This window comes from Aedes albopictus, chromosome 1 (genome assembly GCF_035046485.1).
Source record: "Aedes albopictus strain Foshan chromosome 1, AalbF5, whole genome shotgun sequence".
Classification (NCBI taxonomy): domain Eukaryota; kingdom Metazoa; phylum Arthropoda; class Insecta; order Diptera; family Culicidae; genus Aedes; species Aedes albopictus.
Window position 1 is genome coordinate 150,687,198 of NC_085136.1, and position 23,894 is coordinate 150,711,091.

A 23,894-nucleotide genomic window follows, 5' to 3' on the forward strand; every position below is an offset into this window, starting at 1 on the left:
GCCACTGGGTGTTGTATGTGTTGTCCATTGTCAAATGTTAGTAATGTTCAGTCTGTAGAGGCCGCAAGGTCGAAGACGGTGTAATTGTCTTTTTTTTTTAACCAACAAGCTTACAACTGACATTTCATGACAGTTGAATTTGAGCTACACTTGACGTTGCTTTCATTTCTCTTCGCGAGTTTCGTCTCAGGTTTTACCTATTTTGATGTTTATCAACGAAAAAACGCTCAAATTTCACAATTTCTCAATTTACTGAATTGCCCCTTATTTCGCAATTAGGGAATAAGAAAAATGGTTGCAATTTTTCTTGGGAGTTTTAATCAGACTAGTCATGTAACTCAGTTCATTGCACAGATGACCTGATTGTTGGACTAACATGCCGAAAAGGGTTGATGCTAAAATGTATCACCGTTGTGCGGAAATTTAAGTAGGTTAACATGGAAAAAGTGAAAAAATGTATGAAAAATAAAAGTAAATGATTTCAATGATATTTGTAAGTCCCTACATTAAATAATCTTTGTTTTGAGCTTTGTTTTCTTCTTTTACGATTGTTATTGTTATTTCACCAAGCATATAGTCGCATCGTGCTAAGAAGCACGGGTTCGATTCCCGCCGCAGCTGTCAGGAAAATTTTTCGGCTGTGCCACTGGGCATTGCATGCTAGTCTCACTGGAAGTACTATACGCGTCCGTGTTTTTTTTTTATTCCATCCCTGAGGTATACGTGAATTTGTCCGTCCGGATGCTAATGGACAGTGCCTTAATAGGTATATGAAAACACGCTACGAGGAGGAAAATGTCCAAAAAATGCTACGTCATTTATGGATGCCCTCATATGAGTGAATAAGTATGCTGTTTATTGTGGTTCTATAATGTTACAACGGAAAACCTTGCAAATAGACTCTATGTGCAGTTTATACTATGCCTCTTGTTTCCTCTGCGCTATCAGATGCATAGATCAACGGAACAGTTAGTGGTTGGGTGTGGGGGTGATTCAGCCGGGCTGTTTAAACTGTGTGCTCGGTGCTCTTCCGTCATCACCATCATGCATATTTATTCCAGAGATTTTACAAGCAACAACACAACTGCGCCGCTAGAAGGGAAGGCAACCAGCAAAAGTGAGTGCGCGTAAGTGCGGAAAACGGAAGTCCAACACAAGCCACTGCGGAATAGGCGGCAAAGTGCAGGAAGCGATCGTAAGAGCCCGGTTCTCGTTCGGGGGACCGCACAGCGCACCGTTTGTGTAGTGAAGTGCGAGAGGAGGCAGGAGAGAGAGAAAAAAGAAGAAAAGTGGAAAAGCTACCGGAGCGGAAAAGTAGCTTGATATTGAAGGTGTCCCACGTGAGCCTGTGGTGGTTCTTTTGTGTTTCCGCTTTTTGTGAAGTTTAGGGTTTCTTGGTTTTGGTGAGGCGTTTATGTGCGGGTTGTGTTTCAAGTGGAATACGTCACGGGGTGGGGAATAGAAGAAGAAGGAGCATAACTAGTGCAATTCATCGGAGATCAGCTGGTTGAAGCATCGTCCAGCCCGCAAAGCCCAATTGGCTCCACTGCAGTAGTGTGTGTCGGTTGAGGAAGTTTGTGGCGGTCGTTTAGCACGAGCTGGGGGCGTTCTGAGGAGGCGTACCAAGCAGCTGTGGATGGTGTAAGCAGTCGTCAGGACGGCGCTGCAAACTATGAGAAGCGATTGAATTAATTGGTAAGTTGTTTTGAAGTATTATATTTGCATATAAATAGGAATAAGCTATAATAATATGTTTGTTACACGTGATATCCTTTAACAAGTTTTATTTATTTTTTTCTTATTTTCCCCAACATTCAAAGTGTAGTGTAAGCTACACAATTTTGTGTTTTCAAGAGTTAATGCAGTTGTGGTAAAGACTGCGTCCGTAACCAAGAAGGCGTTTTGCATATTTGGGATAGATCGCAGCTAGAGTGCAGTGTGGGACAAAACAATAATACCACCAGCCGTTTTTTTTCATACAAAATGGTCATGTGTGACGATACGGTGCCTAGTTTCTAGGTAACCGATTTGGCTGGAACTTTGCCAGTCACCATATGGAATCACATGAGTTTTTATTTGAATTGATTGAGATCTGTTAATAACATTAAAAGTTACATATATACGATTCGTCAAAATAATAGGACCACTTCCAATACATGGGGCACTTACCCCCTCTTTCGAATTACGTCGAAATCTCATCCGCAACCCACACTTGATTTCAATTCATCAAGTGTTTCACGCCAGCTTAATCGGTTTCGTCGGAAAATAGTGTTCTGTCATTATCTGCCGTAACTCATTTTTATTGAATCATGCGCCGCCATGAAATCAATGAAAGATAGTGTTTCTGAAAGTTGTACTTCTAGAATTAAGGAATTTTTCATAGAGTAAACCAGCTTGGTATTCCCGACCAAGGATTCCTTGAACAGTGTCAATCTGCTGAACAAAACACGTGCCATAATTTTATACACAGAGTCGAGGAGTGTTATTCTTCGGTAATTGGCGCACTCCAGTATGTATCCTTTATAGTAAACAGGACAAATAAGGCTTTCTTGCCAGCTAGCAGGTAATTTATCTGCTTCCCATATCTTCAACAGAATATGGTCAAGTTATTCGTGCAGCTGCCGTCGTTTTCTTCCTTGCTATTGCTCAACTTCTTGATAGCCTTTTTTTTACATAATCCAGCTCCGGCGCCTCCACGCGTTGTCCACTGTCTTCGTCTTTTTGGAGTTACGTTTCCAATGGGACAAAGCCAGCTTCTAATCTTAGTGCTCTATGATCACTTCCACAGTAATTAGCTGAGAGTTTCCTACGGAATGACCATGACATGTGTATATCGTGTGGCAGGCACGAAGATACCCTATGCCCCAAGGAAGTGAAGGAAGTTTTCATTACGAAAAATTTCTGGATCGACCGAGAATCGAACCCGTCACACTCAGCATGGTCATGCTTAATAACGTCAACACACTAAAGGTGCTATAGGGCACTGCATTGTTTTGATTTTGTATGAGATTTTGACGTTTCTTTTCCTTGTTGTTTACAAAATTTCTGTAAGAGTGAAAGAGAAGGGGAGAATTTCATGCAGTGCCCTATTAGACTGTTTGCTATCATGCCAAATATTTGGCCAAACAAGTCCAACAAATGATCAACACAACGTGAATCATGCCAACCTTGGATAAATATCGGACTACAATGACAAATATATTTGCCCGTCTAATGGACTCTTAACCCTCGAGCAGTCGCGTCTTCGGCTACTTGCAATGGCACTACGTTTATGCTGTGTATCACAAGCGTGCATTTTTCATGGTGCGTGTACGCAGTACACGACGCGACCGCTCCCGGGTTAAAGTTCTCTCCTTTCAACAAATACTCGAAGTGCTCTCTCCACCTGGCAGCCACCATAATTTAACCTACACACTCAGTTTTCTTTCACGAGCTCGGCTGTGAAAATCTCGGTTTCTGAGTTTTAACCGAGACTCAGTTAACAAGATGGTAGGTTGCTTAGCAACAAGGTCTGTTATACTGATTCTCGGCATTTTTAAGCTGAGACCTAATCAAAACAATTAACTGACTATTCGGCTGTGCAAATCTCGGCATTCGTAAACCGAGAGTCGGCATTCTAAATTAAGTGTGTAGGTACCAGCAAGTTACTTTCACGGTCATTGTACATGACGGGAGAAGGTGCTGTTTTTTCCTGCATGCCATTGATAGTTTCATAAAATTTCCGCGTATCATTTTGTTCTAGTTTCTGGAAACGTTCTTCTCATCCGTCAGCTTCTGGTTCTCCCAGAACCAATAATTTCTCAGTCACCTTTGAGCAGTACCAGTCACTTCCCGCTCTGCTGTGCTAACTACTTCGTATTTAGATTTCTACAGTTTGTAACTGACCAAGGGCCATGCTACTCCAGCAAAGAATGAAAACCCCGTCTTCAAGCCTCATGGTCGGTAAGACGCTCGTGACACTCCGCGAAATGAAAACACTTGTAAATTCGGTAAAGCAAAATCCCTCTACTCTTGGTCTCGGTACCCTTTTATTCTTCTCCATCTTGACGTCCTACTCTCCCTCGTCTCTCCTATCTTCTATCTACCTAGCTTCCTGGCGTCCGTGCTAACACCAAACGACGCCTTTCACTTCTTTACGGACTAGTCCTACCTTACTTGGTAACCAGTGGTGTGTCTGTCTGTCCGAGATTTGTGAGATTTTCGCGGTGTAGTGTTTCGTTTCAATGTTCAAAATACCAAGAAGATGTTTGAATGGCCGCTGAGCATCACCAAATACCACCCACCGCCCACCGGACAGCTAGCAGCCACACCACATAGTTCCGCTACTCGCCACCAGACATCGCAGGCTCAAGGATAAGGCGGCCATGAGGGGTGGCGTATAAGGAGCCATGATGGGGCGAATTTCGTCATAGTGGGAAACCTTCGGTCGGGGAGTCTGGATTGGGAAAGCGCCATTGCTCTACATCATTGGCAAGCCAAAACTCAAAGAGTATAGACGAGATTTGGGAAACTATTCGCAAACTAAAAGTGAATATAAACGAAAGTTGAAGAAATTATCAGAAGTCGGAAGTAGTTTAAAAGAGCAAGTTTTGTGTGAAAGATTGTGGAAGAAGCAGAGCAATAGAAATATCCAGGTAAGAACCCCCGACCAGAGTCCCAATCGTCCCCAACAGTAATGCGCCACCTACTCGTTTCCAAACCGCCCACAAGGGTCCCCCTTGTGTTTTACCTTGGTGAAGTCCGTAGAGTGCGCGTAGTCGACCGAGACCCTTGCGTGGTCCTACCGCCTCTCAGTCAACCGCAGTTCTCGAATCCTACACCCGAGACTACAGAAGTAGGTCGCCTATCCTGCTGGATAGAACCGCCCATCACCGTGCCGTTACCCGACGGTGAGTGAGTGCCGCCATCTTGCCCGGAGCTTCGCGGCATCGCGAACGCTCGGCAGTTAGGCCACGAACGGAAGCAAACGAGGAAGCCGTCTTAGTGTCGAGGGACGAAAGCAACGAGCCAGCGACGAGGAACGAAAGTGGTGAAAGTGGTTGCGGAAAGGAAGAAGGGGCTCCAGGGAAGAAGAAGAAGATAGGAAGTTAAGGTAGGAGATAGGCTGTAAGGAAGTGGGAAGGACGAATAAAGGTACCTGTGTGCACAAAGTAGGACATAAAGTGGGAAAGTGTATTGCAATCCGGAGTTCAGGTGTTTTCTTGGTCGCGGTGAGTCAAGCGCGTATGCAGTTGTAGAAGGGGGTCTCATGGATGCCGGATAGGGGGAGGCCCCATTAGTTACAACTTTATTATCTCTTCTTTGGAGTGTGTTGACGAACTCGAGGCTTCAGCGATCCTTAGAACCACTGGAAAAAGGCCTGGGTTCGTCGGTGCACTTCGTTTGTCGTCTCGGGTACAGGGCTATTGCGGACACACTACTGCACGGTGGGTATCGATATCCTTTTCTATTCCTTAACTTCGGACAACTGTTTTCAACAACAAACTTAAACAACTGCAACTATTGTTTAAATTTCTTCAGATGTCTTCGCACTTCAACGGTTCGCTATGCAGACCTCCAAGCTAATGATCAGTTGGATTGAAGCTCGTTGACCCCGAACCATTGGCCATTGAAACGCCGTACATCCTCCTCATGATGGCCACCCAGTACGCCGCACATGGCAGACCATTTCGCAGGTGACTTCAATGCCCGGCATGGGGAAGCCGTTTCACGCATCAGTGGTGTCAGATCCTGATGGAGGTGTTGGCCATGCTAGATGTCGATCTGGCTAATGTCGGTATCAAAACTAACTTTAGCCGAAACGGAGTCGATCATCGACGTTACTTTTCGTAGTCTTGCCCCAAACAAGTAGTTTGAACTAGAGGGTAGACGACGGCTACATGCACAGCGATCACTTGTCGGATCTCTACAGTATCGACTACAACAATTAGGGAGCGTCCATAAATGAGGTAGTATTTTTGGACCGATGTTTACTCCCCCTCCCTTCTTGTAGCATATTTTTCCATACCTATACATGGCCGCCCCCTTAGGGAGGTGTTCCGCCGTGAGTGAATCATACTCCGCTTAAGCTGGGAGAGTTCCGTAGCAGAGATAAGCAAGGTTTGGTACTATTTCCAAAAGCGGGGAAACCACCCGGAGATCCGTCGGCATAAAGATCAATATGCTTGATCGGCACGGCAGTGAGAGTGCTCAAGATGTCTGAAGTCTGAGGCGCATTGAGGGTGTAAATGGTCTCTTGAGTAACTAGTTCGGCTTCCGGAAAGGGAGTTCGCCTGTAGGCGCTATCTTATCGGTTACAAAAACCGCCAAGATAGCGCTCCAGTGTAAGAGGAGCGAAGGGCGATTCATTACCGTGCATTGGTGACCCCGGATACTCGGGTACCTGTACAAGATCCTCGGAAGTAGGACGACTGCACCACGAAGAAAAATACGTCGAAAACCTTTTTGATAATTATAATTATAATTATAATTATAATTATAATTGATTCAAATATTTGGTAGGTGGTCAGATATTTGACCCTGTGTACTTCAGGCCTTAGGGATGATGATCGACGACAAGCTTATCTTTGGTTGCCACGTTGATTATGCCTGCAAGAGAGCCTTCACAGCAATAGTTGCACTGTCTCGGATGGTATCCAACAGCTCGGCGGTTTATGCAAGTAAGTGCAAGCTTCTGCCTAGTGTAGACCCGTATGCTTGCCACTTGCGGAGGGAACACGATTCCGGGCAATTTCGTCCGATTGTATGAAGATGAGCTCGGCTGGAATGCTGATTCATCGGCTATCACCCACATCGTCTTGGAGCTACAGAGGAAGTGGTGCGTGGAATCGAGAAGTGGCTAGCTCAGATACTATAGAAGAGGTGGTCTAAGGGTTTGGAGTCGGCTACCTAGGTCATGCCGGTGCCCTGCGGTCTAGCTCGATTCTTTTAGCGAATAAGTGGTCGCGTGAAACATTTTGATAGCGTTGCTGTCGTGGCGTCGGTCTGGTCTGGATCATTTTGGTGCAGGCGTGGTGGTGACTTTGCCCGCCTTGTGATGATAAAGGAGTGGAAGGTCCGCTTCGGAGCTGTCGAAGCGCCTTGGTGGACTCTCCAACGATCGTGTCTTCGATGTTCGATGCTGAATGGCTACGAAGCTGACCTTTAGGGTGCGATGAGTACTAGCCCATCTCTGAAGCAATGCCATCTTGGTGGTCCCGGAGAGGAAAGTGTTTAGTGGGTTGGCATTAGGAATGTGTTTAGTGGGCCGGGGTGTAGTTCTATCTTCTACTCTTCCTGTAGGAGATGGTCCCTTACCCCGCACTACCTGTACCAGGACCATTCATGTGTCTGTCGAGTAGATTATCCTCCAATTACTTAGAGGAGAAACAAAAAATAGCACAGACATAACGTAAAATTAAACAAAATTGGGAAGACTGGTTTCAAGTCGAGCTCATCAAGTGCCAACTGGAGTGAAAGGAACCGCATTCAACCAGTTGGATGAAATTTAGTTCATGTGCAGCAAATAGTAAAGAAGCCAACCTGGTACTTCAAGTGATGGCATTTTAATTAACCTCTTGGTGGCATTCGTTTTCCATTTCCTGCTGTTGTATATTAGGGTCACCGTGAGCGAAAGGCGGGAAATGGGTTTATAAATTTTTGATTAGATCGTACATCACCGATGTTGTGCATGGGAGAATGTTTCTTATGATGGATGGAATCCTTCTCATCAGATGCATATGCAATATGCATACTTATGAAAACACAGCACTCTTATTGACTGTTTAAAGGCATTGTTCATTTGTTTTGCAGGAAAAGATCATTCGGCGCTCTTTCATTTCGTAGTTTCTGAGGTAAAATTGCCGAGATTTCCTTAATCCTTAAATCCATTTATTGCAGTATGACTTTATGAGTCCAAGTATATAAAAAGGAAACCGAGTTCGTTCCGATAATCTTCCTGGCAAAGCTATTAGATTGCATTATTTATTATGTATAATCTCAGGAAGGTCTCAGTCACAATCCGTTATTTAAAAAGTCACGCATTGGAGCATAGTGGTCTCCCTCGTCGTTAGAATATTTAATTAAAGTCGATAATTGCTGAATAATAGACTGAAATAGCATAATTATTATATTTTTTTTTGTCGAATCGACTTACTAATTGCTGAACCAGATGGCCTTTCGGTATGTGGATCGATACAAATATACGTGAGAGGTGTGGTGATACAACCATATGGTACAGTGCCCACCACGTTATACAGCAGATGATGATTAGATAATTGCTGGCGACATATTTATCGTTACACGCTGGCATTCATAGAAACATTTCAGAAGTACTGTTTCATTACAATAACTGGTTTGAAAACCTCTTTAGTTGGATTTCTTGATCTCGAATAGAAGTCCTATAAAGTTAAAAAAAAAACAGCGAGTATTTGAATGCCCTTCGTAATATCTTGAAATTGCCTCACAATGCTTGTCCAATATCCATCCATAAACTATGTACATTTCAGCCAGAGAACACGCAGTTATTCAGCAAGGCCATGATGGAAACCTCTGAACATGATTCACCTTGTTTTTGTCATTTTCATAGGATGGAGCTAATGCCATGCGATGCCTAGTGCCATGCAATTGCCATTCGTGTCTTTTTGTATTCCTCTTCTTCTTTTTTTTTATCGTGGGACGAAACAACTGGATCGGAGTCTGATTCTCAGCTCTATTGTTTGAACAAAGAAATCCAAGAATGTTTCCACTACGTAAAGATCATGACCGGGAATCGAACCCATCATCCTCAGCATGCTCCTGCTTGGTCAACACGGCTATGTGGGCCCTCTCCATCACCTCGTTTTGCTATACACATAATGTTGCAAGGCATCATCTCTCATCATCTACTTATGAATGTACGTATGCATGCAGGCATGATTAAGTGCACTTACCGTGACGAAGATTGCGGAAACTGCAGAGATTTTCATTTATCCTGGCGATGATGAAACCCTTGAGCTGCTGGCTTTCTTTTTATACAGGGTGTTGAATTGTCTATTTAGAAATGTTATTGCTAGAAAGAAAAAAAAACAGACGGTAGTAGTGAGATGGACTGGTTAAATTTGAACTAGTCAAATGTTAGCATTATTTAATTAGAATCATTTCACACTAGGCTAAAGTTTGGGCTATAGCGATAGTAAACGGCTTGGTAAACAGCTATCTGTAATAAAATATCGAAAATAGAAAGCTTTCCATCTAAAACAAGCGCTCGAAAAACTACTGTATTTACACTAATGAATGGATTAGGTAATCATCCTTAACAACATGATTTAATTTTGGATTGTTTCCTTTCTCCATTACCTAATGGTTTTGGCCAACCTCAATGTATTGCTAGACCTTATGGTAGTCAATTGGCAATTATCGATTCTATCCTCGTTGATCACCACATCTTCAACATGGATATTGTTAAGCTTGGCCTACAGAGGTGTCTCGACATTCAGAGCACATGCTCTGCTCGAAATATTCCAGGAAGCACCATCCGGAGCAGTTTCACTTACCTCGATCTCCAGTACCGCCAGGTTGGCGATCGCCCGTTTGACCAATCCGTAATTGGTTCAACAACCACTTGGTGAATGCTTCTCTGGGTTGCTTCGGTAAACCTGGGCGTCTGTTCTCCAGAAGAAGTGGATCATAACAGCGTCAACGTTTGAGTGTCAGGGAAGGCCTCTAAGCTCAACTGTGCACTATGGTTCTCTGGAAGGTAGGAGGTTTGTGTCCAGCTCTGCGAGCCAGCCGTAAATAAAATTGCAACGGAAAATCTTATTATTATCTAGGATAGGATGTGACACCTGCAACTTCTCTGTCTAATTTCACAGCTTGCTGACTTGTTTTTCCGCGTTGCTAAGATTATTGGTCCCCAAATTGGTCTCTTTTGGGCTGACTAGTTGTCGTATCCTATCCTAGATTATTATCTACTAGCTGGCCCGGCAAACTTTGTCTTGCCAAGCTGTGGTGGTTTGACAACTGTCAAGGTCATTGCAGCACCGCACTCTAGATTGGTTTCATTTCGATCGTGTTGATTTTCTTCCCAGCTCACAAAAAATCTGTACATTGTCAATTTTCTTGCTTTTTTAGTTTATTTTTGCAACTTTTTTTTTACTTATAAACACAGCCACCATGAATACGAATCAAACCGTGCAAGAGCCATCCTGATCGGTTCGCCCGATCGTGAGTTTTGTTGCCTCAAAGAAGCTACAAACTCATTTTTATATATATAGACTAGCTGTCCCGGCAAACTTTGTCTTGCCGTCTTGTGGTGGTTTGACAACTGTTGAGTTGAGCTCAAAATAGCACCGCACTCTAGATTGATTTCATTTCGGTCATGTTGATTTCCTTCCCAGCTCATAGAAAATCAGTTCTTTTTCAATTTTGTTACTTTTCTAGTTGATTTTCGTAACTTTTTGTACATATAAACACAGCCACCATGAAAACGAATCGAACCGTGCAAGAGCCCTCCTAATCGGTTCAGCCGTTTGTGAGTTTTGTTGCCTCAAAGGGATTTCAAACTCATTTATATATATATATATATATATATATATATATATATATATATATATATATATATATATATATATATATATATATATATATATATATATATATATATATATAGATATAGATATAGATAGAAGATCTGTGAAACTGGCAACAACTGGAAACTGGAAAAGATCCCAGCGAACAAAACGGACAAGAGATTGGAAACTCGATTCGTGGAACTGTCGATTTCTCAACTTCATTGGGAGCACCCGCATACTCGCCGTAGATCGGATTGCGGGTTCGGCAACGTAGCGCTGTTGGAGATTTTGACAGGATCTTTGGCGCGAACGTTTAGAGGTATTATACCATCTATTAGAACTGTGGTGATGGCCCGTTGACGAAAGAATGTGCAGGTTGAGGATCAAGGGCCTATTCTTCAACTTCAGCATAATCAAAGTGTACAGCCAACACTTCGGAAGCACTGATGACAAGAACACATTCTAACCGTAGCTAGAACGCAAGTACGACCGCCACCCAAGCCACGACGTCAGATAAGATCACAAGGGGTGGATCACTCTTTGAATATGCATTTAATTTGCATCAAATGTATGTAAATGCATTTCATAAAACTTCCATCAACTTAGCATTGATATACATGCGAATGACAAACCGATGCTACTGAAGAAAGAAGTTATGATGTTTTCTTGTTGGTTCTCATCAAATGTTAATTCTTTTGGAATGGACAACTTGGATATAAAACGTGTAATTGTAAGTAATGAAGGAAATCCTATATTGAATTTACTATTAACAATGTCGAGAAACTTATGTCATAAAAAACTAACTGCAGGTACAACTCTGGAATCGGATATACGCCTGCATAGAAACGACAGTTAGGCTAGTAATCCCCAATAAGTGAAAAACTTACAAGCCGTCAAACATCTAACTGGGTTCACATGTCTGGGGGAGCTCACCGTGTTAGATGTATACATGCCCCACGGGCCCAAGGATGGACAACCCTCGGGACAACCATAGAAATACAATGAAAAGTAGCCGAATGAAATATTATAATGTGTTTCAATTCTGTATGATTTATTGGTATTTATATAAAATTATGAAATCCAAAAGCTTGAATGTTGTTGTCGAGTATTTTGTTTCTTCCTGGTTTCTTCTCTAAGCGAGGACTGGGGGTGTTTTCTGCTCATTAGAAACCTGAACAGCTTGGGTCCAGGTGCGGGGTTGGGACCGTCTTCTACAGTCAAAGTAGAAGACAGGACTACACCCCCAATCCACTAAACACCCATTCACACATTCCCGTTGCCGCTAATCCTCACGTCTATCCGGGACCACCAAGAGTTTGGTGGCAATTAATGAATTGTACAAGGAATTGTATCAGTATTCAAGTTATCAACAATTATACTAGTTGCTTATGAATTATGACGGCTAGTTGAGGTTAGACAAAGTTTGTTGTTAGACAATGACTACAGTGAAGTGTTGTAGAAAGTCACGGGTTGCTTGTTTATTGAATGAATAATTGAATGCATGAGAATGCATTTAAATGCGACAATTTTTTTTTCATAAATCAGATGTTCCAAGAGTGATTCGCCCCTTGAAAGATCATCATTAGGAGACCTAAACGCTCAGGTAGACCAGTAGGAGTAATTCAGATCGACTACGGTTGGAAAGTTCGTGCCTTCGTGGACGTAGGCCTCTTGACGGGCGGACGTGAGGTGATCGAAAGGTAGAAGCAGCACTTTGACGAGTACCTGAATGGCGTGGAGATCGAAGGCAAGGGAGACTACGACAACGGAGAGAACGACTAAGTACGCCAACAAATGCTGCTGAGGACGGAAGTGAGTCAACTCTCACGCTGAGGAAAGTTGAGGATGCCATTTACCAGCTCAAAACTAACAAAACAGCTGGTAAGGATGGTATCGCAGCTGAACTCATCAAGATGGGCCCAGAAAAGTTGGCCACCTGTCTGCACCGGTTGATAATCCACTGGAAGATCATTTGGAATGTGAGAACTGCAGAGCGATCACCATTTTGAATGCGAGCTACAAAGTGCTATCCCAGATCATTTTCCGTCGCTAATCACCTAAAACGAATAAATGCGTGGGAAGTTATGAAGCCGGCTTCATCGACGGCCGGTCAAAACGGACCAGATCTTCACCGTACGTAAAACATGGAAAAGTGATTTGTTGATATCTTTGTCATCTTTCATTCAATTTTAATTCTTCTTGGCTTATTTGAAACAAAATGAATGATATTTACTGCATAGACATTGAACCACACATATTTGTTGAAATTTACATACTAAAACTTAACGTAAAGTTGCCTCATTTTTTGAAGCGTGGTGGAATGTGCTAACTTTACATAACATTTTATGTTTGCTCTAACTGTGCGTAGAACGCTTCTTTTTCGTCATCGGGTCTCCCTTCGTGTGGGCAGTGGACGTTGATGATGCTGTAGTTGAAGAAACGGCCTTTAACTCTCAACATGCACATCCTTGCGTTGATCGGCTACCACCCGATCACACGTTGTCGCATCTTGCCCAACACTATAAATCCTGTTCCCAGTTCATTGGTGGTGCCACAGCTTTGGTAGAAGGTAGCCGCTCGATGCCCGCTTTTCCACACTTTCTGTCCAGTCCAACAAAGTTCCTGCAACGCCACGATGTCGAAGTTGCGGGGATGTAGTTCGCCGTAAATTATCCTGTCACATCCTGAGAAACCTAGTGACTTGCAATTCCATGTTCCAAGTTTCCAATCGTAGTCCTTATTTCGTTGCGTGGGTCTTTGCCGATTGTATCGAGTCGTATTTTCTCCTATGTTATTCGCAATGGGGATTTTTACGGGTGGCTTATTGGGCCTACGCCAACACTCCTGTCTCGCCGGAGGGCCATCGTGCCAGTTCTGTTTAACGTCCCAACCAACACTTGGACGACCACGCTGATGGGGCTACCACCTTGGATGTAGCTGGGCGTGGTGCAGCGTTTCTTACTCAGCCGCTGGATGCCAGAACAGACGCTGTTTGAGCCGCACCTCCTTGGTAAACAGACACTCGGATCGTACCTCCTCAATCTAGCTGAAGTCAGAAGGACAACAGTGCCCAAGCTGCACTACCAGCTAAGCACACAACTCTTAGCTGGCGGTCTTTGTCATCGCTTGACCCGTGGAAGCATGAGGTAGGAACTTGTGAGGACCAGATCTATATTGGACGCTCTCCTTATCGACTCCACCGTTTTGCAGCCAGAAATGCCGATTTGTTCCTCCAGAAATGCCGATAATATCAGATTCCAACGCATCACCAGTTCATCGACTTCAAAGCGGCATACGACAGTATCGACCGCACAGAGCTATGGAAAATCATGGACGAAAACGGCTTTCCTGGGAAGCTGACTAGACAGATTGAAGCAACGATGGACGGTATACAAAACTGCGTAAGAGTTTCTAGTGAACTATCCAGTTTATTTGAATCTCGCCGGGGACTGCGACAAGGTGACGGACTCTCATGCCTACTCTTCAACATTGCCCTGGAAGGTGTGATGCGACGATTTTCCCAAAATCCGGCAATTTGTGTGTTTCGCGGACGACATGGACATTATCGTCAGAATATTTGGAATGGTTGCAGTACTCTACACCCGCCTGAAATGCGAAGCAACAAAGGTCAGGTTGTTGGTAAATGCGCTAAAAACTAAGTAATATGATGGCAGGTGGAACGGAACACGTCCGGGTCCGTCTTGGTGGTGATGTGACCGTAAACGGGGATACCTTCGAGGTGGTGGAGGAATTCGTCTACTTTGGATCCCTACTGACGGCTAACAACAATGTCAGTCACAACAAATTCGAAGGCACATCAGTGGAAGTCATGCCTACTACGGGCTCCAGAAGAAGCTGCGCTCTAAAAAGATTCACCCACGCACCAAATGCATTTTGTACAATACAATAATAAGACCGATGGTGGTCCTCTACGGACACGAGACATAGATTATGTTAGAGAAGAACCTGCAAGCACTCGGAGTTTCCGAGCGACGCGTGCTGAGGACGATCTTTGGCGGTGTGCAGGAGGATGGTGTGTGACGGAGAAGGATGAACCATGAGCTTGCTGCACTTTACAGCGAACCCAGCATCCTGAAGGTGGCCAAAGCCGGAAGGATATGGTGGGCTGGGAATGTTGCTAAAATGCTGGATACAACCCAGCAAAATTTTGCAAGAAGGGGTGGAGCACAGAGAGAACGATAGGCGGACCAGGTGTAGAATGTCTTGGCGAGTATTGGGCGTGACCAAGGATAGAGAGCTGCAGCTACAAACCAAGTATTGTTGCATACTACTATTGATTATGTCTTATCTTAAATGTGATATTGAGCAAATAAATGTATGTATGTAAGGTTCCTTTATGTATCATAAACGATCGCTTAACGATCTTCTCTAAAATAAGTGCTGCATTCTTCAAAACATGTTTTCCTTAGTTTTGTTTGAATTTATCAACAAATCGATTCAAAATTGTCTATCACGTAACAGAATTATAATAATAATCCCATTTCTTTGCATTACCCTAAAAAATCACCCCAATTCATATCTATCTATACATTTTCCAATGATCAGCCCGCTTCCAACCCAGCTATTGTTGTGTGGAACCCCCACCCCCTCGACTTTGCGAGATTACGTGCACGAAATAGGCTTCACCGAGTGAGTGGAAGTGAACAAGTGGATGGCTGTTTGATTCCATGATAGTAATCAAAGCCAGTCGTCGTCGCAGCATTGTTTCCTGTCGCCATGCATAGCATACTGAAAGTGCTGGTACTGTATGTTATATAGCTACCTACATAAGAATATGCACGGAAAATTCACCGACCAACAACGCGGAGCTGAACACAGCCACACGCAAAAATATGTCACAATACGGCCGACAAACGGCAACCGATACAATCTGGTACGAGTTGTTAAAGGTGTTGAAATCAAACGATGGCCATTACTGTGATTGTGTAGAGAGGTACCTATATGATTTAAATGGTGAGAAATACATTCACAGAGCGGGACGGTCGTAAACTTTGGACTGCGATTTGTGGGATGCTAAATTATTTTATGTCCTCATTATACATACCTAGCTTAGATGGGGTAATCGTTCTACAATAATTATCGAATATCATAAATGATCCCCAAGATGCATTTTAAGCTGTCATTATCGGTCAGCTGTCAAGTTGTCAGTGAATTTTGGCTATTTTGATCACCATTACTCAGGAATTTGCTATTCTAGTTGATATAAATTTCATCATATTACCATTGAATTTTACTGCCAAGTGTTACAATTGTTATCCCCTGTTACTCAATCAGGGATTCCAAGTTTTAAAACTAAATTCAACATCCAAAGCATGAATACAAAAGTCTTGTTGTTACTTTATTGCTTCATTTTTTTTCCAACTGAACTGTATGAGATTCGACTCCTATCCGTCGGTTTTATGTGCATATTAAAAAAAAATCACCATGTCTTTCCCTTTTCTTCATGCCTTTAATCCCGGATTATACGTGGGTTCACAACCTTAAAATAAACATAATATATAGGCAGCTTTGGGGAAATTATCGTGTCTTCCCACAATACGCATGGAATCATGATGATGATGATACCGATGAGAATCATAAAGATGCGAGCGACGCCCTTCTATGGCAGATAAGTTATCCGAGATAAGATACAGTCGGCATATTTATATGATTTTTTTCATTGTGGAGGAAAGTTTTGCTTAATCCTGCTTAGTTTGCTTGCGGTTTGTTGGTTCCTTCTTATTGGTGTTTTTTCTTTCCATGGTATCACAGATGAGCCGTCAATTCTTGACAAGCATAGTTTTTAAGTTTTACAGTTCTGTTTGGTTAATTGAATCATTCATAAGCTAGTAGCTAATAATGACATTAATGAGTTCTTCATGGAGAGCATAAAATGGCATGTCAAAAGCACACACTTAATTTTGAATATCGAATCTCGGTTTAATTCAACCAAGATTAACACAGCCTAGTAGTCAGCAAGCTGCTTAACGAGATCTTAGCTGATAAAAGCTTAGAATCGGCTATCACGTTGCGATGCCAAACAACCAATCAATTCGAAAGTTAAAATTAAAATTAAAATTGAGAAACCGAAATTTGCATAGTTGAGCTTGGGAAATAAAACTAAGTGTGCATAATATGATATCATTTCAAAATATGCTATTTGCTTGCTATTTGGTTCAAACAATGGTAGAATAATTATTGATAGTCAAATATAGCTCTCATATTCAATTTTGTTATTGATCACATATTGAAATACGCCATTATTACAAAATACGAAATTAAAAGCAAATAGGTTTTTGAATTACTTTTCAGATTTTAGATTGGATTTTTTCCTCATAATCAAATTTTGTTGACCAGTGTAATACTTGAGACTCGTTCAGAAATTTCTTTCTGAGATTCTTTTAGGGATTCCTCCCGGGAAAACGTCTCCTGGGTTTCCGTCAAGAGTTCCTTCACAGATTCCATTCCATTGGTTCTTCTTCCCCTAATCATTTTATTTACAATTCAAATATGGTAGACCTCCGACAGTCACAATTATTGATATTGTGATCTTTCTATAATAGGCTGATTTGCATTCAAGGTGAACTTTTGGACATATAATTACAAGCTCATAATCTGTGCTTTCAAAGCTTTTCTAAACCTCTTGATTGGAACTAGATTTCCTGCAGGGTTCCATTTAGGGATTTTTCTCGAAATTCCTGTATGAATTCTTCCCGGGCTTGCTTTTGGAATTTCACGAATAGTTCTCGAACTTGCATTTCTCCAGGATTCTTCCTTGGTTTTCTCCCGCAAGTATTGAGATTTTATCCAGGGCTTCAGGGATTCCTTCAGGAATGCTTAATAGGTTTCCTGCATTGATTCCTCCCTGGATTTCTTCTTTGATTTTGTATATGTTTTCTTTAGAGATTCCTGATATTGACTTAGGAATTTACTCAGCATTCTTCTCGGGATTTCTTCGGGGATTTCTCCCGGGATACCTTATGAGATTCCTTCATTGATTTCTCCCGGACTTTCATTTGACATTTCTTCAGGTATTTCTCCCGAGATTATTTTAATGATATGTTTTCGGATTCTCTCGGGGATTCCTACCGGGGTTCCTTTATAAATATCCCATTTGATTTATTCGGAGACTCTTCTTTTATAGAAATTCCACTTTTCTCTTCTTTTCTTTCTTTTCAATTGTATTCCTTTTAACTAGCCATTTGATATTTTATTAGGGATTTTCCAAGATTCTTTTAGGAATTTGTTACGGGATTCCACTAGAATTCTTCCAGGATTTTTCTCGAGATGCCTGCAGGAATTTGTACCGGGCTTCTTTCATTGATTCCTTCTGGGGTTTTAAAGGAGGATTTCTTTCCACTCATTGAGTCTTCCCAGGATTTTTTCTGTGTTGCTTTCCGGGTTTCCTGTAGGGATTCACTCCGAGTTCTTTCTATAATTTCCTTAGGGATTTCTCCCGAAAGTCCTTCATTGATTCTCTGATTCCTTCTGGGATTCCTTAAGTGGATTCGCTAAAGCTAAAGCGCTGGTCTACCAAATTTAGAGTCCTGGGTTTAAATCCGATCAGAACGCGTTTTTTTTTCACAAATTAGTCTCTCAATTTGTCAATCAATCAATACACTGTGATTAAAAGATAGTTTTCCAGAATAGTTTTCCAGTACTACTCTTATAGCATCATGCGTAGAACGGTGGTGTTTATTTTATATAAACCTGGCTGTCGTTAACAAATTTATTTCAAGATTCAATTTTGTAAGACTTGAAGTTTCCATCAGAAATGTATCCTAATTATAACTAATCGTGATATTTATATATTATTGTGATATCATTCTGCTTGAAACATTCGGAGGACATAAAAGTTCATAGCACAATTATGTCACATTATGTTATAGAAGCTGTTTTATAACTGATTGTGATATAGTTAACTTATGATTCTTTGGCATTCAGAAAGTATTGTTACAAAGTTGTATCAAATTATGATAGAAACCAAGGTTGCGACCATTCATTTGCAAAGATATACATTCATTTGCTATTATCTCAGTTCAGAAGCAAGCTATCGAAAAACAATGTATGGGTGAATTTTACCTTGTAGTTTTATCTGAAAGTTTGCCCAATAACAATGGGGTCGCAAACGTATACCAAAGTCGTGAGTGAGCTGTGAAGGCAACTTTCCACAGCGTGAATATAATTTACATTCACCGCGTGGAGAGTTGCCTTCACAGCTCGCTCACGACTTTGGTATACGTTTGCGACCCCAATGTTATTCGGCAAACTTTCAGATAAAATTATAAGGTTTAATTCATCCATACATTGTTTTTCGATAGCATGCTTCTGAACTGAGATAATAGCAAATGAATGTAAATCTTTGCAAATGAATGGTCGCAACCTTGATTGAAACTAGTTATTTTGAAGCCACGATTCATATCATGTTTTGTTATAATTTTGATCTGTTTATAACACAGTAAGTTATTTTCTTGATTACACCAATGTACTTTTTGTTACAAATTGTATCTTACAATTTCAGTTATTTTAACATCATCCTGCATTTAGTTTATAACATAATTTTTTATAACATCAAAATACAATGTGTTACAAACTTGATATAATTTTCTTGTTGGGCCTTGAGCGTTAACGGGTTAATGAACTATTAATGAAATGTATAATCTAGTTGCGATACACTCGCCAGTAGAATTATTCATAAGTTATGCCATGTGTGATACCTCAAGATTTTTATTTGGAATTAGTTTCGGAACGTATTCGGAAAAGTTGTTCAGATAGTCTAGGACAATATAAAGATTCAGTCATTAGTTGCTGATTTCACCACTACACGGCGCTAGTTGTCAAGTAAGTTTTGAACTGCTATGTCTTTGTCTGCAAAGCAGATATAAAAGTGTCGTCTTCGGCAAATTTCCTCAGGAAGAGTAATCTAACATTCCATAAATTGGTTGGTGGTTTTGCTACCATGTGTCGCCAGTTGTCAAGTAAAGGTCTGAACTGCTCTATCTTGGGACCCAAGGAAGATAGAAAAGTGTTGTCTTGGGCAGAGTTCGTCAAGAAGGCAAGAGCAGTCTAATGATTCACCAATTATTTGGTGACTACTACTACTTACTTTCAGTCCTGGGTACCCATGGTGGTGCAGAGGGCCGCATTTAAGGATTTCCATCCTGAGCGATTGCCAGCCATCGCCTTGACCTCTGTCCAGGTCAAATTTCTGTCGACTTGCTTGATTTCGTTGTTGAGGCTGCGCCGCCGACAAGAACAATAGAATAGAAGAATTAATATAATTTTTGCTGCTTTTGTTTGCACACTTTACAAAAGCAGCGGTTTTGTATAAAAAAATAAAAAAAAACTGAATTTAAAAAACGGAAAAAAAATATTTAGGATTTTATAACGAAGGATAAACAATTCTGGCGTTCGATTAAATAGGTCGTATCTGCATAGGGGCTGTTCAAGGGAATTTTTACGATTTTTCTGCACCCCCTCCCCCTGTGAGATTTTTTTGTATGAGGGCCCAAATATTTTTGTATGGCGTGTAAGATTTCCCAAACAACCTTTCCCCCCATAAACTCTTACGTAATTAATGTACAGACCCATAAGAATCATAGCAAACTTATGGCCTATCCAAATTGAACGCCAGAATTATTTGTGGAAATATACATGTAAAAACGAAGCATTCAGTGTTCTGTTGTTTGCCTGTACAGAAACTAACATGGTGTGTGACCATTTAATCAGGTTGCTTTCTGTCCTCCCCTTCTGCCGAAGACGTAGAAGTAAATAAATGAATGCGTTCCAAACAAATCAAACATTTCCGCAGCGGAAAAAAAGTATTTTATAATAATTAAACATCATCAAAAGCCTACAGTTGGCTTTCCCGACGTACATCCTCCTTTTCTGTTGCTGATTTTCCATGAAATTCAATGTATTTTAAAGATTTAAAGCAACGCTTCTCGGTATTAGATTATTGGTTTGTTTAGCTTGCTCGCCTTACCAGGGTGAAGTCAAGCGCCAAGTAAACATCAATAAACCTTGGCCTCAGAAAGAGAGAGAAAAAAAGACAAAAACAAAATCCTTTCAAGGGTACTTCGCATTTAAAATTCCGACTTAGCTCTTCGAGGCAGTTAGTTGATCCACAATAACACCACCCTTGTCATCATCATCATCGGTTTGAAACAGGATTACCAAATAAAAAAGGGGGGCTATCGAAATTGGTGGATTTTGATCAGCACCCATAGTAAGTAGATCCGTGTATCGGCTTTTTTTTTATCGAATCGTAGATAGGCGTACCATTTCCATTTTCAGCACGATATGCGTGGAGCCCAATATTGCTGTTCAGCACACCTCAGAAACTGATTATCCTTACCATGAAGGGTACCACTCTCCCGCTCTCTCCTGTTGTGTTATGAGGCTTGTGGATATACTCTATGTTTATTTTGTAAATAAATCGACAAAAATAAAATAAGTGAAGAAATAAGTGAGAAAAGGGCAAGTCGAGGCAGTCTACAATATACTATATAGAATGCAGTATACTATACATATTTTCAATACGATAGGGTATCGCGCTACTTGGGCGGTGGTTTTCTTCGTCTGTTATTTTCGTCTGTTTTCCACTGTAACTCGGTCAATTTTGAACCGATTGACTTGAAATTTTGTACACGGGTAGATACTATACCTATCTCACCGCATTCCAAGAATTGTGTCAATTGGTTCAAGATTGACTGAGTTATAGTGGAAAACAGACGAATATAGAAGCCACCGCCCAAGTAGCGCGATTCCCTACTACCAGTGTTAATTTCAGTTTCAAATTTGACAGCTATGGATTACGTGGATATGGAAACAATGTGTTAATGGAAGCAAAAAATGCAATGCACATTGGTGGAGAAATATTTGGACTAGTGGCCTACATATAGTACAGCTGTGGTTCTCTTTCTATGTTGCTTTTTGATGGTTTGGAAACATCTCAACCAGAAAAATCATCCTTCCTTATTTAATGTAGATGGCTGTAGGCATCCTTTTAAATAAATAACAGCCTCGTGCAAAAGAATACCCTACGTGGAATAGCAGAAAGGGCCCCACGCAAACATACGGCACAGTGAGCAGCGTTGGGCCAACAACAGCGCTGCGATAGAAGGTATTCATGTTATTCTTTCACTGTCTGTGGTAACCTTTTCATACAATTGGTTTTTGCTACCAGTTTCCGTTTTTCGTTTGTTTTGTTTCCCGAATGGTGAGTTAATGCTTTAAATTACCCGTGTTCACAGTTATTAGATTTTGCATATTAAATGTGACGACTTTTGAGATGTTTTCCTGAAACGCGTTTTGCTGGGCGAAAGGGTCAAAAGGCATCCAGGCATTTTCTTCTTACAATTTTCAACGCCCATCGTGCTGTGCAAAGCCGTCGTAAAGCATCACCTTAACTATCCTTGGCTACTGCCCTTCATCGCCTTGACCTGTTACCCTGATGCCATGTCAAATTTACATCAACTTTATTTTTTCCTTGCCTCTAACGCCACCTAGTGGTTCGATACGTAATAAATGCCTGCAAAACATGTTGCTCAAAATTCCTTAAACATATGAAAATCATAATTTTTTTCTTAAATTTTTACAAAGTTTATTGTTTTGCGCAGGTAAGCGCATTCTACACAAATTCAAAATCATCATATATATATTAGAGTGGGTAATCGTTTATATGGAAAAATAAAAAAATCAATGGTATCCCATCAGATCAAAGCATTTTTGATCCCATTTAAGGACCCAAATAAGTGTACAAAATTTGAGCTCGATCGGTGATGTCTACGTGTAGACGCAACCGATTGTGCTCAAATTTTGCACAGATACTCAGGACCCGAAACGGAACCAAAAAAGCTTTGATCTGAGAAAACGGTTCCGATGACCCACACTAACTACATGAAACATTTCAAAGCGTGACAGAGTTGTCTGTCCTTCCGTCACGCTTTGAAATGTTTCATTGAAATGTTTCACAGAATGAAAGCTATAATAATCATTACACTGTAGCATTGTACCTATGTTGACTTGGTGCATCCTTGCATTGGTGCCTCATTGCATTGATGCATCGTTGCATAGGTGCATCGTTACATAGCTGCATCGTTTCATATGTACAACGTTGGATTGGTGCAACATTGCATTGATACATCATTGAATTGGTGCATCACTGTATTCGTGCATCGTTGCATTGGTCCATATTTGAATTAGTACATCGTTGCATTGGTGCATCGCTGCATTTGTCGTACATCAATGCATCGTAGGATTTTCAAAGCATTGTTTTGTTAAATCAATTGAGCAGTTTCTATAATTTTCTTTCCATTCTATGGATCAGAACTCTACAGCAGTCAATTACAGTCAAAAGGTGGATGCTTGGAAGTATACCTTCTGGCACTTCCCGATGAGGTGCCCAATGCTGTGAAATTTTTCACATATGCATTGATGTAATAACTTTCGTGGAATCTTTCAAAAAGTTTCCTTCTAGAAGATTCTGTGAATAAAAATCATAGATATGAAATCCTAGAGTTGTACGTTCTTCCGTCGCGTTTGAAATGTTTCGTTGAACTGTTTCACATGGTTATGCAAGTATTATCTTTCCATTGTTCCGTCGTATACACTAGAAACTCTTTTTATGCACATTCCTGGGACTGCATAAATTAAAAATGTGCATAAAATAAAAAAGGCATAAAAGAGGAAAATTCATACATAAATTAAGTTTGGGCTTTAACTAGGGCTTTAATTAGAGAATCTAGTTCGCGAGAACAGGTCTTGCTCCTGGGCAGTTAAGATGGGGCTAAGGGGGTTTCCAGAAAGTTCCCAGAGAGCCCAAAAAGGGGGTTCCAAGGGGCCTCAGGGGCGTTTTAAGGGGTTGTTTCGGGGGATTTGAGGAGCCTTCTGAGGGTGCTCTGTCAAGATTTTTTGGTGTTTTCATGGGATTATGGGGAATTCTGGGGTATTTCAATAGTATTAAGTGGGTTTCAGGGGCGTTCCAAGGGGCTTAAGGGGCAATTCAAGGGATCTCAGAAGCCTTTAAAGGGCGTTGCAAGAGGTTTGAAGGGTGTTTAAGGTATTTCAGAATCTGCTCTGAAACTTCTTAAAATGCCTAAAATATACCCCTTAAACTCCTCGGGGACCCCATGTAACGCACCTGAGAGGCTCCAAACCCCCTGAAAACACATCCGTAACGCCTCTTAATCCCGCAGAAAATGCTCTGAAACATCCTGATATGCCTTAAAAAAAACCCCCTTAAACCCCCTCGGACCCCATGTAACGCACCTGAGAGGCTCCAAACCCCCGAAAACTCATCCGTAACGCTTTCGTGACGCCTCCTAATCCCGCAGAAAATGCTCTTAAACATTCTGAAATGTC

General features: G+C 41.4%; 1 protein-coding gene across 5 annotated transcripts in view; it reads left to right on the forward strand.

Moving 5' to 3' along the window:
- Nucleotides 1-23,894, forward strand: part of LOC109424901 (uncharacterized) — a 201,252-nt gene that overhangs the window by 46,375 nt on the left and 130,983 nt on the right. For all 5 annotated transcript variants that reach the window (XM_062845591.1, XM_062845594.1, XM_062845592.1 and 2 more), the window contains exon 2: nucleotides 1,062-1,695. The gene's annotated coding sequence lies outside the window, so the exon portion shown is untranslated. The remainder of the gene's footprint in view (nucleotides 1-1,061; nucleotides 1,696-23,894) is intronic.